General features: G+C 49.9%; 1 long non-coding RNA gene across 1 annotated transcript; it reads right to left on the bottom strand.

Annotated features, from left to right (window-relative positions):
- Positions 1-3968: 3968 nt before the first annotated feature.
- LOC136372539 (uncharacterized) lies at positions 3969-13469 on the bottom strand. The gene is made up of 2 exons (XR_010745505.1): positions 13223-13469; positions 3969-4208 (listed from the first exon to the last, which is right to left on the bottom strand). It is a non-coding gene; the product is annotated as an uncharacterized lncRNA (long non-coding RNA).
- Positions 13470-15068: the final 1599 nt, after the last annotated feature.

The raw sequence follows: 15068 nt of genomic DNA, 5'->3' as shown, positions 1-15068 counted from the left end.
TCATTCTCTGCCCCTCTCACCCTGCCCTGGGGGGAGCAGCTCCCAAATGTCATCGGCAACAAGGGTTCAACAAAGGGACAGCGAATTTAACAAAGCAACTCCACTGTTGTCAGGGTCCGCAAACATATGTGGGGAACCTGATGGTTCGTTTTAGGATCTCAGAGCGCAAAAGACTCAGCGAGGGACAACTCAGTTTATACAACAAAAAATGCACCTTTATTTAGTGCCACCAAAATGCGATAGTGGGAGAGAAAATAGAGAATAGTACGAAAGATAGAGAAGAGGGTAAGGGGATTATAGCTACCAACGTGGAGAGATGAGTCCTCGAGGCCGAGATGCTCATAGACATGAACTTATCCAGTGGGGTGTACACGAAGGTGAGCAGGGGTCTCCAGGGTTTTATAGGTTGGTCAAGGTGGGGACCAAAGCGAGTGGCTCAAAGCCAAAGCAGGAGGCACCTGTGGTGAGGCAAAGCAAGGGGCCCAGAGCCAAAGCAGGAGTCACCTGCATCAAGGTTGGGACAAAGGAGAGTCAAAGAGCCAAAGCCGGAGCCACCTGCGTCGAGGTTGGGTGCTCAGGGACAGGCTGCACACCGTATGTGCCCGTACTCTGGTATGGACAGACCAGTTTGGGCCAGTAGCCTTGGCTCAGTCCACTGTGACCAGTTCCATTGTTCTTGCACTCCGTGCTCATGGAGATGCAGACCAGTCCTCCGAGACTTGGCAAACATTCCACCTCAGCCAGGCCAGGGCTCCTTTCAGAGTCTGAGGTCTCAGTCCTCAGTCATTGGAGACGGTCGTGAGGCATATCACATCCTTGGACAGACTCTGACAACTGTGAAACCCAATGAAAGTCCTGCTGGGGAGCTTCACCCTCCTCCTGGAGCAGGTCCTGTTCCTGCATCCCACAGAGCCCTCAGGCCTGGCCCCATGATCACCACCCCGGGATGGTTTTTATTGGTTTTTATTGTATTTTTATCCCGTCAAACGCTTCATCTTCTGCCATTATTTGTCACAGTCCCTCCCCTCAGCCCATCGCTCCCCGGCTCAGCCATTCCCATCCTCGCAGCAGGAGGATTCCTCAGCCCCAGCCCGTCCTGCAGGGCCGCCGCCAGGACGATGCTCCTGTTGTGATCCCACAGTTACCTGTGCTGTAATCCTTTTATTTTGTCTTTATTCCAGGGGATAGAAAGTCACCGCAGCTCTTCATCCCTTCAGCTCAGCTCCTTCCGCCCCAGTTCCAGGCTGGCACATTAATTGGGAATTGTTCTAAACCCTCTGACACTGAGGTGTGGAAAACATCATTTGCATTTTATCTTTATTCAAGCATTTGCTGGTCATGGGTTTTAATCTCGGCTAAGAAACTTAATCAGATTAAAGGAAACTAAAATAGGATTATCTGAGTGCTCAGGGTCGCATCCAACCTCACAGATGGGCACAGCCAGCGGGAGCAGCTAAAACAGACCCCGAAAACAAACACTGAAAACAACCAAAGCTCAAAAAAAAAAGGGAAACGCCACAGCCAAACCAAACACCAGAAACAAAGAAAAACACCAAGGCCAAACCAAACACCAGAAACAAAGAAAATACCAAAAACAAACAAAGCACCAAGGCCAAACCAAACACCAGAAACAAACAAAACACCAAAGCCAAACCAAACACCAGAAACAAACCAAGCACCAAAACCAAACCAAACGCCAAAGCCAAACCAAACATCAAAAAATAAACCAAGCACCAAAAACAAACAAAACACCAAAAAACAAAGAAATACCAAAAACAAACAAAGCACCAAAGCCAAACCAAACACCACAAACAATCACAGCAGCAAAACCGAACCAGACATCTGGGCAAGTGCAGTCGTGGCTCTTGCAGGAGACAAGACTAAGCACCGATTAATGCAATTGTTCCCTCTCGTCCCTAATTGTTCATTCCCCGAGCTGATCCTCCCACAAGGGCCATTTTATTTATCCTTTTAACAGCAGTAATTGTTTTTGGTTTTTTTCTCCCACAGGAATTAACTACATTTTACCTTCCTCTCAGTCACAGCAGCCCAGCTCCTGCTGGGCTGTTTCCAGCTGTTCTGCCGCGCCTGTTCCCTGGGAATTCGGGAATTGTGTGGCAGAAACTCTGGAATTCTCTTCTCAGGGCAGTTTCATAGCGGAGTTTTATTGGTCTGAGTGCAGAGCTTTAAGAGTTAAATGACTCTGGTGTCCACTGTAAGTAAAGGTAGTTCAGCCCCTCACTGCTGCCGATCCTGTTTCCTAAAAGAAGCCCCATAAATGGCATTTTTTTTTTTCAGCACCGTGGGAGTCTTTTATTACTGCTGTAATGCAAATGGAGCAGTTACGTCCCCACAAAGCGATCTCTCCGGAGATTAAAGCCCCAGGGACAGAATTATCTCCTGATGAATTCAACCAAATGGGTTCTGGGGACTCGGATGCTCCCGCTGGTGGTGTCTGCGTGTGCATGTGGCATTTTCCTCCGGCGGAATTTACATTAAGACAAACGAAGAATGAAAGAATAAACCCCGATTGTGGATATGATTGTGTCAGCATAAACATACTTTATAATTAGATTGCTATTACCGCGGAGTAGGGGAAGATGCAAACCGGAGTAAATCACTTTTATTCCAACCTCACTGCAGCCACCAAGGAGTTCAGAGCAGCATAAGTCTTTTCTAAAAAATATCCTCCCCCTCAGCACCATTATTATTCCAGTAAAATGTAAATGCGGACTAGGCCTTAGATACCAATTAAACTGCACTTGACAGAGATGTTATTGTCTAAATCAAATAAATGTAACAGAGCAAAAAGCAAAATGAGTAATGAAAGAAGGAAAAGCAGCGGCAGATCTCTGAGCTCTGGTCAGATTGTCCAGCGAGCCGAGGAGGAGGTGTGAGGGGAAATTATCACTGCACAAATCAGTTAAACGATCCCTTTGCCAAGAGAATTTGCGGTTTGGTGAGAGGCTGGGAGATGTTCTCAGTGTCCCCTGTGCCACTGGGTGAACTCCTGAGCCCCTGCAGAGGTCTGGCCACGCTTTGGGGTGACATCCAGTCACCCCAAAGCCTGAGGTGACATCCAGTCACCCCAAAGCCTGAGGTGATCCATCCCCTGTGGGCCACGGGGTCACTCCGGACATGGAGTGGTGTCTGCCCAGTGCCAGGAAAATGAATCCACAAACGCCAGAGTTTGTGTCCAAAAAGGATTCAGAGGAGTCCTGTGCCTTTATCCCAGTAAAGGCAGAGGCCATGGGGCATTTTCCCCGGGGTCTCTCCAGTTTCTGAAGCCCCCTATTTATCCCAATTTCCCGGGCCCATTTCCCTCTCTCTTTCCCCACTGGCTGAGGCACTTGAGAGTCACAGACTGCCCGGAGTGCCCAAAACCTAAAATTCCCCTGTAATGTATAACTCCCCTTTTAATTTTTAATTCTCATGGAATTTATGGGAATTCATGCCCATTGTTTCTTTTACCTTTCAACATCCAATTTCATTTCTCAGCCAACTCACAGTTTGTTTGTAAAGGCAAATATCTCCTTATCCATTCATCAATCAGTGGAATCCTTCCCAATATTTTTTTTTCCTCTCTCAGCACTGGTTTTATCCACCAGCAGCCCCAGAGTTTGCTTGCAAATTCTGTCGTTCCTCTCAAGAGCAATCTGGGCTCAGCTGGGCCCATCCTGTTCGTGTCCAGGAGTTTATGGCCCCTGTTACCCCCCCAGCACCTCTCACCCTGCCGAGCACTGAAAGGAGCAGAACTCCATGCCCGGAGTCTGGGAATCCTCCCAGGGCTCCCCTCCAGCTTCCCCACAAAATCAGATTCCTTTCTGCTTCTTGCTGCTCTTTCCCCTCCCTTTGCTCCTGGAGGAGCTGCTGGTTCTCCGGAGCTGAGAGGGGCAGAGAGGGAAGAGCACTCCAAGGGCCCTGGGAAGGCTGTCAGGGAGATTTACGGGTCACAGAGAGGCTGCAGGTGCTGAGGAGCTGCGGTGGCAGTAATTTATCCTGCCACACTCCCGGGCTGCAGTGGAACAGGTGCCATTGAGCAGGAACAGGTTATGGGCTGCTGCTGTAAACAGGAATCCTCTTCTCACAGCTGCTGCAAGCCTCAGCTGTTCATTCCCTGGGAAATGAGCTGAGCTGGAGCCTTTTCCAGGTTCACTCTGGGGCCCTTTGAGTCAGGATTCCTCTGATCATTCACTGCACGGGTCTGTCTGAAGTGAGAAAGGTGAGACAGACTCAAGGGCAGAATAAAGGATAAAGAATAAAGAATAAAGAATAAAGAATAAAGAATAAAGAATAAAGAATAAAGAATAGCTGCTGCTCTGTAAGCAGAAACAGGGGCAGGCTGGGATGAACTCCCTTCTGGTCCAGGAGGGGAGAGGTTCCATGTTTTAGTTCCAAACAAAGAGTGTAAGGGGCCGCCTGAGCAGCATTCCATCCAACCCCATTTCCTGAGAAGCTCCAACCTGCAAGTGAGACAGTTCCCAGTTCAAAGGAGGCATCAGCACAGCGCCGAGGGTTTGTGGTGAGGCAGCAATGCCTGCCTGTGCTCCTGAGCTCTCCTAATCACTCCCCCAGCTTCTGGAGGGGGGAGTGAGATGCTGCATTCATATTCAGGCTCTCTCTCAAGCTCTACATTTGTCTTTCAATAAAGGCCGAGTTTCAGAGCCTTCCACAACACGCAATTACAGAGAAACAGAGCTGAGGGGAGTCTCTGGAGGTCGCCTGTTCAAAGGCAGCATCAGCCAGACTTGGCACTCCTCTCGTGTTCCTCTAATCTCCCCTTAAAAATCTCCAGTGGGACAGAGATCCAACAGATTAAGCACTACTTGCTGGATATTGTATTCTGCTTTTTAACTGCTCCAGCCATTAGAACACGATTCCTCAAGTTTTTTTTTTTTTATCTTTACAAGTTTCAGCTCCTTCTCTAATTAATATTTCAGCGGCGGCTCCTCAGCGCAGAGCAGGAGAGGGGCTGCAGCTGCTGGCTGGAGGTTCCTCTGATAACTGAGGGGATGCCTGTGTCTGCTGCCTTTGTCCTTCCTGCTCCTCTGCAGTGGGGCACAGCACTGGTGGTGCCAGTGCAGGAGCTCCAACAGCAGAACTGAAGTGAAAATTCTCCTCCCCGAGGGGAAGGCAATGCCCCGGCTGTGGTTCCCACACAAATCCATGGATCTGCCTGCGTCCATGGCAGCGTGGAATGGAAATAATCAATATGGAAAAGAATCAGTTCTCTGCTCTGAATTGGGGCTGTGCAGGGCCTGATGGCCTGGGCAGGTCACTGATCACACCAGAGGCTCTTCCCAACCCCTGGAAGTCTCGGGCCAGTCTTATCTCATGCTTTTCTCCTCCTTTTTTCCTCCCTATGTGTTCCTTTCCACCTCCCCCTCTCTCCTCCCAGCTGTAGGAACAACAGCCCCACAAAAGCCCAAAGGTCTGCATTCCCCTCCAGCTCCCCTTGGAGACCCCCAGGCCTCAGCACAGTTCTCTCTTCTCTTCTGTGTGGGGTTCAGCAAACAAACCCTCCCCTCCACCTCTCTCTCAGATGCCCAAGTGCAATTATTGGAGTGTTCCTGGAGAAAATTGCAGGAGTCTCTGTGAAAGGGCTCCCTGCAGAAACCCACACGGCCAGTGCCCAATTCCTCTCTGCATCAAAGACTCCTCAGGAGCAGGCAGGAATTAAAACAAGAGCAGGGAGAAGGAACAGACAGGAACTGGAGGAGCAGCAGGATGGTTTGCAGGGCAGGAGCAGAGCCCTGCTGAATTCTCAGGGTAATTAGTCTTCATTATCAAACTGCAGCAAATGAAGTTGTAGTGCCAAGGTTGTCTAACGTGCTGCATGGACAGTTTAAGTGTTTTAAATGGTTTTCAGTTTTAAATCTGGGTGCTGCCCGGTTTGGAATAACACAGGGCTTGGGTTTGACCGGGCTGCAGGTGAGGTCACAACAAACCCAACTCACAAACCAGCTGAACGCTCCAGGACAGGACTGGGAAATACTGGGGAAGCTGAAACTCCTTGGGAGCTGCACAAGGACCTGCCACGAGCTGCAGCCAAGCACAAAAACCCCGGGAATTTCCATTTTCCAGACTCATTGACAGGTGAGTGGAGCAGAGGACAAACTGCAGGGGTCCCTGCACGAGCTGAGCTGGAGCTTCTGCACCCTCTGTTCCCCACAGCACCCACAGCCCCACTCCTCCTGAAACTCCTCCTGAAACACCTCCTGGAAAGCTTCTTTACCTTCTCCTTCTTGCCTGGAAGTGTGACAGGCCCAGAGCTGTGAAAGGGTTAATGAGCCCAGGCAAAGTTAACAAGGGATGGGCAATAAATGGCTCCAGCTGTGTATAATTAACTGTAATACTGTGAAGTAAATGACTTTTATTGGCAAGCATGTCATAACTTCATTAAAAGTCATATTTACAGCCCTCTCACATGGAATGAGTACTTGTGTAGTCTGCAATTTAATGAGCACTCGTTTTCACCTTGTTTCAATTATTTTCCACCCACCCTTTGTCTCAGTGTGGGGAGCAGGAAGATAAAATACAATGGGAGTGTAATTAAGGCTGGCACAGATTCTTTCAGGAAATGTTTTTCTATTCCAGAACAATCACTTCTACTGCTTACTGCTACCAATACTTTAATGTTTAAAATACATAGTTTTCCCTGGTCCCTAAAGGGTTCTTTAAATAACGTTATTAAAGAATGGTTGTGGGAAAGCTTTTCCCCAGCCCAGCACCCCCAGCTGCACACAAAAGCAAATTTGTATCGCTTAGAAGAGGAAATTTGCGATTTCTCTTCATTCCAAATGAAGGAGTTTGGCTCTGGGAAGGACAGAGATGCTCCGAGTGTCCTCTGGGACCTGCCCCAAGCCCAGGCTGGGAGGAGGGCCGTGGGACACGAATTGAGGGAGTGCCACGGCCAGACCCAGGGGATGGACATCATTTATTTCACAAGAAACTCTTCCAGCAGCCCCCAGGAAGCCTTGGCCTGGTGGGGTTGGTGTCCCTGTGCCCCAGCAGGGAAGTTTCCCCACTCATTTCCCTCCCCGACGCTCTGTGGTTGTGCTCAGCCTCATTTCCTGATGAAGATGCTCCCCTGCATGTTCTGCATCCCGGGGATGCAGTAATTGGAGGCAGCAGTGATTAATTCCTGAGATAAAATTCTGTCCTCGGAACAATTGATTTCACTGGCAGAAAGTGCACCAACTTCCCGATGGCAACACTTTCATGTAATTATTGTTATTAGTTTAAGCTTGTTTGGAGGAGGGAGGAGATGAGGGAAAAAAAAAATCAATTACTTTGTATTTATCACTAATCTGTTATGATCACTCTAACACGGAGGAGTTATAACTCAGGGCATGGTTTTTCCAGTCCATGAGCTATTGGAAAAGTTTGCAGAAACTCTGAGGGCTGAAGGGGCTGGGTGTTGTGGGAGGTGATCCCAGCTGTTGGGCTGAGGGGAATTTCATTTTTAGTGCCCTGATGTTCTCAATCAATGCTGCGCAAGGCTGAGGCCACAACTGTGTGTCCAGAAGTGCAGTTGTTGTGCTCCTGTGCTGCTTCCTGCACCTGCTGGAGGCACACAGAGGAAACCTCCCCTCTGCAGAGCCCCCAAAGCCAGGATTTGTCATTCAGGCAGGGAAAAGTTAACTACTGCAAGCACTGTCTGGGCAGCTCAGCAGAACAGCCCCTGCTGCAGGAGCCGAGCTGCTGGGAGAGCCGAAATCCACCCCAGTGGATCAACTACAGGTGACAGACACCTGCTGTGATCAGCTACAGGTGACACAGAGTGACTGCTGTGATCAGCTACAGGTGACACAGAGTGACCTTCTGTGATCAGCCTCAGGTGACAGAGATCTGCTGTGATCAGCTCCAGGTGAGACACACACACACACACACACACACACACACAGAGAGACCTGCCATGATCAGCTCCAGGTGACAGTGACTGGCTGTGATCAGCTCCAGGTGACACACACACACACACAGATCTGCTGTGATCAGCTCCAGGTGACACACACACACAGTGACCTGCTGTGATCTGCTGCAGGTGACACAGAGCAGCTGCTGATGGCAGCCAGGTGAAGGGATGTTCTGTTCCTGCTCTGAGGCACCTGCAGGGCTTCTCTCCCGCTCTGTTTTGGGGCTGGGGCTCAGCCCCACACCTGGGGGGCTGTGGGGGTGTCCCCCCGAAGGACAGGCGTGTGTCATGGCACTGATGACAGGCCACCAACTGCACCCAGGAGGGCTCAGGGAGTGCACAGGAGCCCATCCTGCTCTCAGGAGCACAGCCAAGGCTGTCCCCTCAGCCCTGAGCAGAATTCCCCCGGCAGTGAAGACGGATCCCTTCTGACTGTACAGATGAAACAACAACAGGGCCATAAAGCACGGGAGAACAAGGGGAAGCTGACAACGCCGTGCCTTTGATTAATTACTGTAATAAATTGCAGGTTGCTGACTGAGGACGGGTTTTCACGGCTCATTTTTTTTCAGTCTTTAAAACTGTAATGCACGAAGGGAAGGCAAAGCAGATCCGGGTGGTGGGCACAGCACGGGGGTCACCCAGCCTGGGGACAGCTGTGACCCAGGGGGACAGCGAGGGCACAGGGCTGAGCACTGAGCTCTCAGCCCCATCCGCACCTCCAGCCTGCATTTAAATAGAGTCACACCTGAGCTGGCAGTAAAGACATAAATAAGTATGTATTTATAAATATATAATAAATATGTATTTATGTATTTATAATACATATTATAAAGTTGGCTTTTCAGAAATATTGGAATGAATCGTGTATGTCTGATTGTGCTGTGTTGTGTTTTGTTAATGAGAGTTTAGAAAGGTGATTAATGTATTTTCTGGTTGTGACACAGTGTGAATAGTGAAAAATTGGTGTTGTTTTTTTTTTTCTTTGTGACATCTAAAACTGTCCAGGCCAGGAATTATGGGGAAGGGGTTGTCACCTCGTGGCCCCGCAGGAAGGCTGCTGGATTTCTGGTTTGTTTATCAAAATAAAAACAGCCAAACCCCACGTTACCAGACAGAGCAGAGCCACCCACCAATAAATCTATCAAATAAGATGATTGGGGAAGCTTGAAACAGAAAAGAATGCTTCAATATCTATTGAACATGTAAATCACCAAATCCTTAAAACACAGAGATTGAAAGAGAAGGGTGTGCTTTTTGCTGAGGCACTCCGACTGGAACATTTGCTCTTGTGTCTCCTAACTGTCTATTTTGCTTTGTGTAAAACTCATAAATTTTTAAAAGAGAGTTGGAACTCGTTTTTCACACTGGGAAAAGGAAGATCCCTGGGATTCTCCTTGTGCTGGGCAGTTCAGTTTGCTGGGTGTTATCCCAACCAAACACTGTCCAGTTACAGGCATAAGCACATATCAAACATCTCACTGCTATCATTAAGTTCTGCTAACAGCAGAAATAAAAATCACATTTTTACAGGAAAGCAATTATACATGTAGTGTTAACAGGGGCCAAAAGCCGATTTTGTAAGATATATTTATAACAGTGAGGCAGTGAATTATTGCCAACCTGCAGACGGGGAAACCGAAAGGTGAGGAGATGGGATCCACGGCCTGCAAACCCAACTCGGGGATTTTCCAAAGAGCTCCTCCACTGCTGGCCCCAGCAGGGATGGGGACACCTCAGAATCCCCAATGTCACACCTGGGGATGTGACCCAGAGCGGCGTCACCTGTCGGAGGGGCCGTGCTGAGCCCTGCCTCCCCCAATTAGCTGAGCTAATTAGAGGAAGCAGCCATTAAATACCTGTGCATTGCTGCTCAGGCAGGATGTGGCCTTCCCGAGGGAATCACGAATGGGTGCCCAGGAGGGAATTTCCTGTTCCAAACGGAGCCTCTTGGAGCTGTAAACTCCAAAAGGAGCCAAGAAAACAAACCCTGCTGAGCGCTGTCACATCCAGACGGGCTCAGCTCCCTGGAATTAGAGACATTTCCCCTCTCGGTGCCAATCCTGCAGCTTAAAGCGGGTCAGCACCTGTCCTGTTAAACAAAACCGCTCTGGAGGGGACCCAGAGGTCGAAAAGGGGAATGGAGGGATCGACTGAGGTGCAGAATCCCAAAGTGCCTTCCTTACCTTGCTGGAGCTCCAGAGACATCCCTGTGTCCTGCCACGTTGGACTGACCCTTTACTGGAGCTGTTGTGTTCAATTATCTCATTTGGATTATGCTCCAGGGAGATGAAGGACCAAATGAGGGGCTCAGTTGGTGCAATGAGGCAGCCCTGGGTGGGTTGGCTGCCCTGGGGCTCAGCAGGAGGACTGAATTCTCAGACTTCCCCACCTCTCCTCGTCCTGAGAAGTGCCTCTGGCATTGGGGCTTCTCAATAAATTTTCACTTTCCAAATGGAAAACGGTCTCCAGCTCAGGCATTTGTTACTTTAGACATGCTTCACAAATTTCCTTTGCATCCAGGGCGGTTGAAAATGGGATTAAAACCTCTTATTATGTCCCCATGTTACAGCATTAGGCACGCTCAGCTTCCACCGGGAAGGAGGATGAGGGAACAGAATGAAATCCCCTCAGGGCTCACTGAAATTCCCCAGCGTGGATGCTTCAGGGCCAGAAATCCCTGTAAGAGCCCAGGATTCCCTTGACCAGGGCAAGGTGCTGAAATCTGAGCTGCATTTCCACATGTTTCAGCTCTTTAATGAGCTTCAGCTGCTCCCAATTAATTTATCTTTAACGGGGCTCTTGGAGTGGTGAAATGCTGAACAGGGGTTCTACAAACTCAGCTCAACGGGAGGGAAAATCTTCCTTTGCTTTGGCTTTTTGGAGATCCAAAGTTTGCTTTCCACGTGCTCCCTGTCCATGGAATGCCCGTGCTGGTGTCAGGAGGGGCTCAGGGGCAGCTCCCCACGCCGAGTGGGAACACGTGTGAAACCCCAGAGCAAGGACTGAGGAATTCCCCCTCCTGCCCCACGGCTCCTGCGATGGGGAAGATGAATCAGGGAAACCTTATAAATATGATTGCTTAGCAAAGATCCTGAAAATATGAAACCTATAATGGGAATAGAAATGAAAGCTGACTTTGAGTTGTAGGATATGAGTCTTAGTTACTATAGAACCTGAAAACAATAGCCTAAATAGCTGAAGGAGAATCCTTTTTGATTGAACAATCCCTTTCTGCTGGCTGAGGGATCCAAAGGTCAATGTAGCAAAACAGAAGTCTAAAGAGTAGTTTTTAGCGTTTAAAATATAACACTGTATGGTGATATAGTAGTTCTTACAGGCTGGATGTAGATTCTATAGGATTTTGTGTCTTGTGTTGGTTGGTCACTGTAAATTAGAATATTCATCACAAAAGGAGATATAATGTATTGTAACAAGGACCTCACTCTCTTACCTCTTCTCTTAACTCTCTTACCTCTCCTCTGAACTCCTCTCTCACCCTTCCTCTTCCCCCTGCTCTCGCTCTCTCCTGCTCTCTCCCCTGCCCTTTGCTCTCTCTCAGCTCTCCCCCTGCTGTTCTCTCTCCCTCTCTCTTTGGGGCTCCCCTCCAGCCCAGGCTGGTGGCTGAAGGCAAGGCCCTTTTACCCAGACCCTGCAATAAACCCACATGTTCTAGAATATCTCAGCTCAGCAGAATTCCTTGTCCCAGCCGCCCGCGGATTCACCTACACTCCTGCAGGTTTCCCATGACTGATCCCCCTCTCTAGCCCCATGAAAGGATCCCTGCTCAGTCTTTCCCACAGTGACACGCTGCTGTTGTATTCCCATTGCCAGAGCTGTCTGCGAGAGCGCACCTTCACACATCTCATCATCGCTCTTCATGGGAAAACGTCAGCTTTGTTCTGACAAATCTCGTGTGCCGGGCTTGAAAAGCTTTACAAGTGTCAGCAGGAGCGAGGCAGGCTGCAGCTTTTGTCTGCTATGACAGCCAGTATGAAAGGCTCTTTTGTTTTTTTATGTGGAGTTGGATTGAGGTGGAGCTGCGGATCCGGGGGTTGTCCCTGTCCATCAGGGTTGTCCCTGTCCATCAGGGTGACCTGCTGCCGTCAGGGTGACGGGGACCAGGGATGTCCATCAGGGTGCCAGCAGCCCCAGGTGCTGCTTCTCCCTGACCCCCTTCATCTGTCCCTCACTGGGGGGTTTGCTGCCCACCCCACAGCTCTGGGCTCAGTAGGGTCCCAGCCTCACAGGGAGCTGGACAGGAGCAAACAGGGATGCTCTGGAATGTTCTGGAATGTGAGGAAGGAAGGGAAGCAGGGAGGCAGTCCTGGGCACACCAATCCCCGTGTTTGGCTCTCTGGGTTGGTGTTTTCTCCTCCAGCACGGGCAGTGCCTGGAGCCAGCGGTGGCCTCCCGGGTTCCTCACTGAGCTGGGGAGAAAATTCCTGGCAAAATCCTGGAATTCACATTGCAGCCCCCACCGAGGCGATGGAGCAGAGCTGGTTCCTGGGGTGTGGGGAGCTGGGGGTGAAAATGTGCCCCAGGAAGGGAAGGAACAGCCAGGGAATGTTCCCCTGGGATGAGGTGACACCTGGATTTTCCAGGATGAGGTGACACCAGGGGTGTCTGGGATGAAGTGGCACCTGGATTTCCCAGGATGAGGTGACACCAGGGGTGTCTGCACAAGCAGCTCTGTCCCAGGGCAGGGCTGAGCTCCCTCTGCAGCCACCAGCAGCTCCCGCTGTCCCCTTCAGGGCTCTGCAGTCCCCTCCTGGGGTCAGTTTGGTGTCCCCAGCTGGAGCTGGGCTGGCACCAGTGAGGGAGGGGAGGGACAGCCCATCTCTGGGCAGACACACACACACATCTGGGTGAAAGTCGTGACTTTAAACACTCCCAAACACGAAGCCTCTCCCCTCGGACCTGCATTTCCAGCAGGGAGGCTGCTGCAGGCAGCCAGAGCTTCCTGAGAGAGGCAAATCAACATCCAAAGGGATTTAAAAGCCAGCCCCATCCCCGCAGTGGTTCTGGTGTGTCCCCAGCCCTCGAGGGAGGACTGCGCTTTCCGGTCTGTGCTAATACAAAATTCACATTTGTCCGGGCCATTATGTGCAAAATAATGGCTAATCCCTGAGACTGGAGTGAAAAGCCAAGGCAAATATTCCAGGAGACCTTTGGGTTTTGCGAGGTGTCAGAAATAAGCACAACACAAACACGTGAAGGGATCCAATTATGTGTAAACAAACCGTCCCTGCAGCCTCCTCCTCAGAAAACACAATTAGATTGCCAACAGGATTGCTTTGGCATTACCTGGATTAGGCCTTGCATTCAGAGGCTTAAGGAGCACCTGGAATTTCATTTTCTCCTGCGTTTCGCGGCTGCAGAGCTCCGTTACAGGGGCTGGAGGGTCCCTCCAGTGCTGCTGCTGCTCCGAGGTGTGGGCAGCGCTGGGAGCAGGAAAAACGTGGCTCCTGCTGATAAGGAAATGGTTAATGCAGCTCCAACAAAGAGCACGGAGCGCTCAGCTGCCTGAGCAAGCTGGAATTAATTAACAGAGCGCCGCAGACGCGGAGAAATGGAGAATTAAAGGTGTCCCCTCGTGATAAAGCGCTGAGCTCAGTGAGAGGAGATGCAGCCCGTGGGGTGTGTGCAGAGAAATCCCAGAGCTGTGCCTGGAGCCTTTCCCCACCAAACTGTGCCTCAGCCCTGACGGAGCCTCCCTGATACAAAACATGGTTTAACCCCCCTGAGCAGTAAAATCTGGGTTTTACTCTGCAGGGTCACCGTGACCCCTGACCCTGGCAGTGTCCCCAGGAATTCTCTGCCCCCTTTGGGCCCGTTTTATTCTCCTTATTTTGGCTTTGTGGAGCTAAGAGGGAACCTGAGGGGTTCAGGATCACAGGGCCAGGGGTGATTGATGTTGGGGAATTATGATGAAAAAATTATGAGGGGAAAAAAGCGCAACCTTTTCTTACAGGGAAAATGAAGGTTGATTTTAATTTCTATATTTGTCCTCTTGGTATTGTCCTAAGGACTCTCCTGCCCACAGTGAAGCTAAGAATAGAAGTGGGAGGTGTGGGCTTGAGGAATAAGGCAGTAAATCAGAATTTTAATGCTATTAAAATCTATTGATTGTGTTGATTAATTATTGCTGGTGCTGATGGGAAGGCCAGACTCTCTAAGCCAGTTTAATTATTTTCCAGTTAATGTTAATCTCAGTTAATGAAAACTCTCCAAGCCAGAAAAGGGATGACACAAGGAATGACTGTTATTCATGAGAGACTCTCTTAATCTATAAAACATCAAAGATGTCATTGCCAGCATCTTTGCTTTGCTTGTATTTTATTTTTTAAATGATGCCAACACTTTGTTCTCCTGATGAGTCAGGGGGTGACAGCTCCGGGAGGATCTGAGCAGGAGCTGCTGGAGCTCAGGGGCTCAGGTGGTTCTGGGCAGGGGCTTTGGGTAATTAATGACCTGGGGTTCGTTAGGGGTTCCCCAGTGCCAGGAGAGGGAACTGGGCACTGCCCAGGATGGAGGAGCTGGGAATTACAGCGGGACCTGAAGAGGAGCTCTGAAACTGCCACAGTTCTGCTTTGGAATCTCTTCTGGCTTTTATGGGAACCTCCATCACTCTCCTGCGTTTCATTTTTTGCGTGGAGGCCGCTGTGTTTGTGCAGCACCATCTCAGCGACAGCAGCTGGGTCAGAAACTTCTCCTTGGGGAAAAAAACCAAAAAAACAAACCAAAACTTGAAATCAGGGGGGTGTGGAGCAGTCCTGGCAGAGCTGTCACACAGGAGAGGTGCCCAGCAGGGTTCAGCCCTCACCATCCCACCCAAGGAGCTGCTCCTGCCCAGGGACAATAAAAGTTACAGCTCCACACAGAGAAAAAACGCCGGGGCCCCTTCCCAAAGGAGCCCAAACCCCTCCCTGCCCGTGACAGCAGTTAACAGAATGGATGGATGAGACCTGCCTGGGCTTTTATCTCCATTTAAATTTGTTTTCCATCCACCAGGCTCCGCTGCAGGAGAGCAATATTGAAATGTGCAGGAACCATGAGACACCAATTTTATTACCCCTTCTCTGTTACTCCCACTGTAGAGAGAGAAGTTTATGAGTGAAAAACATCCCAGGCTATTTAGCCACCTCCAATA

This window comes from Sylvia atricapilla, chromosome 28, assembly GCF_009819655.1.
Source record: "Sylvia atricapilla isolate bSylAtr1 chromosome 28, bSylAtr1.pri, whole genome shotgun sequence".
NCBI classification, from domain to species: Eukaryota; Metazoa; Chordata; class Aves; order Passeriformes; family Sylviidae; genus Sylvia; species Sylvia atricapilla.
This window is presented reverse-complemented; position numbering and strand designations above follow the sequence as displayed.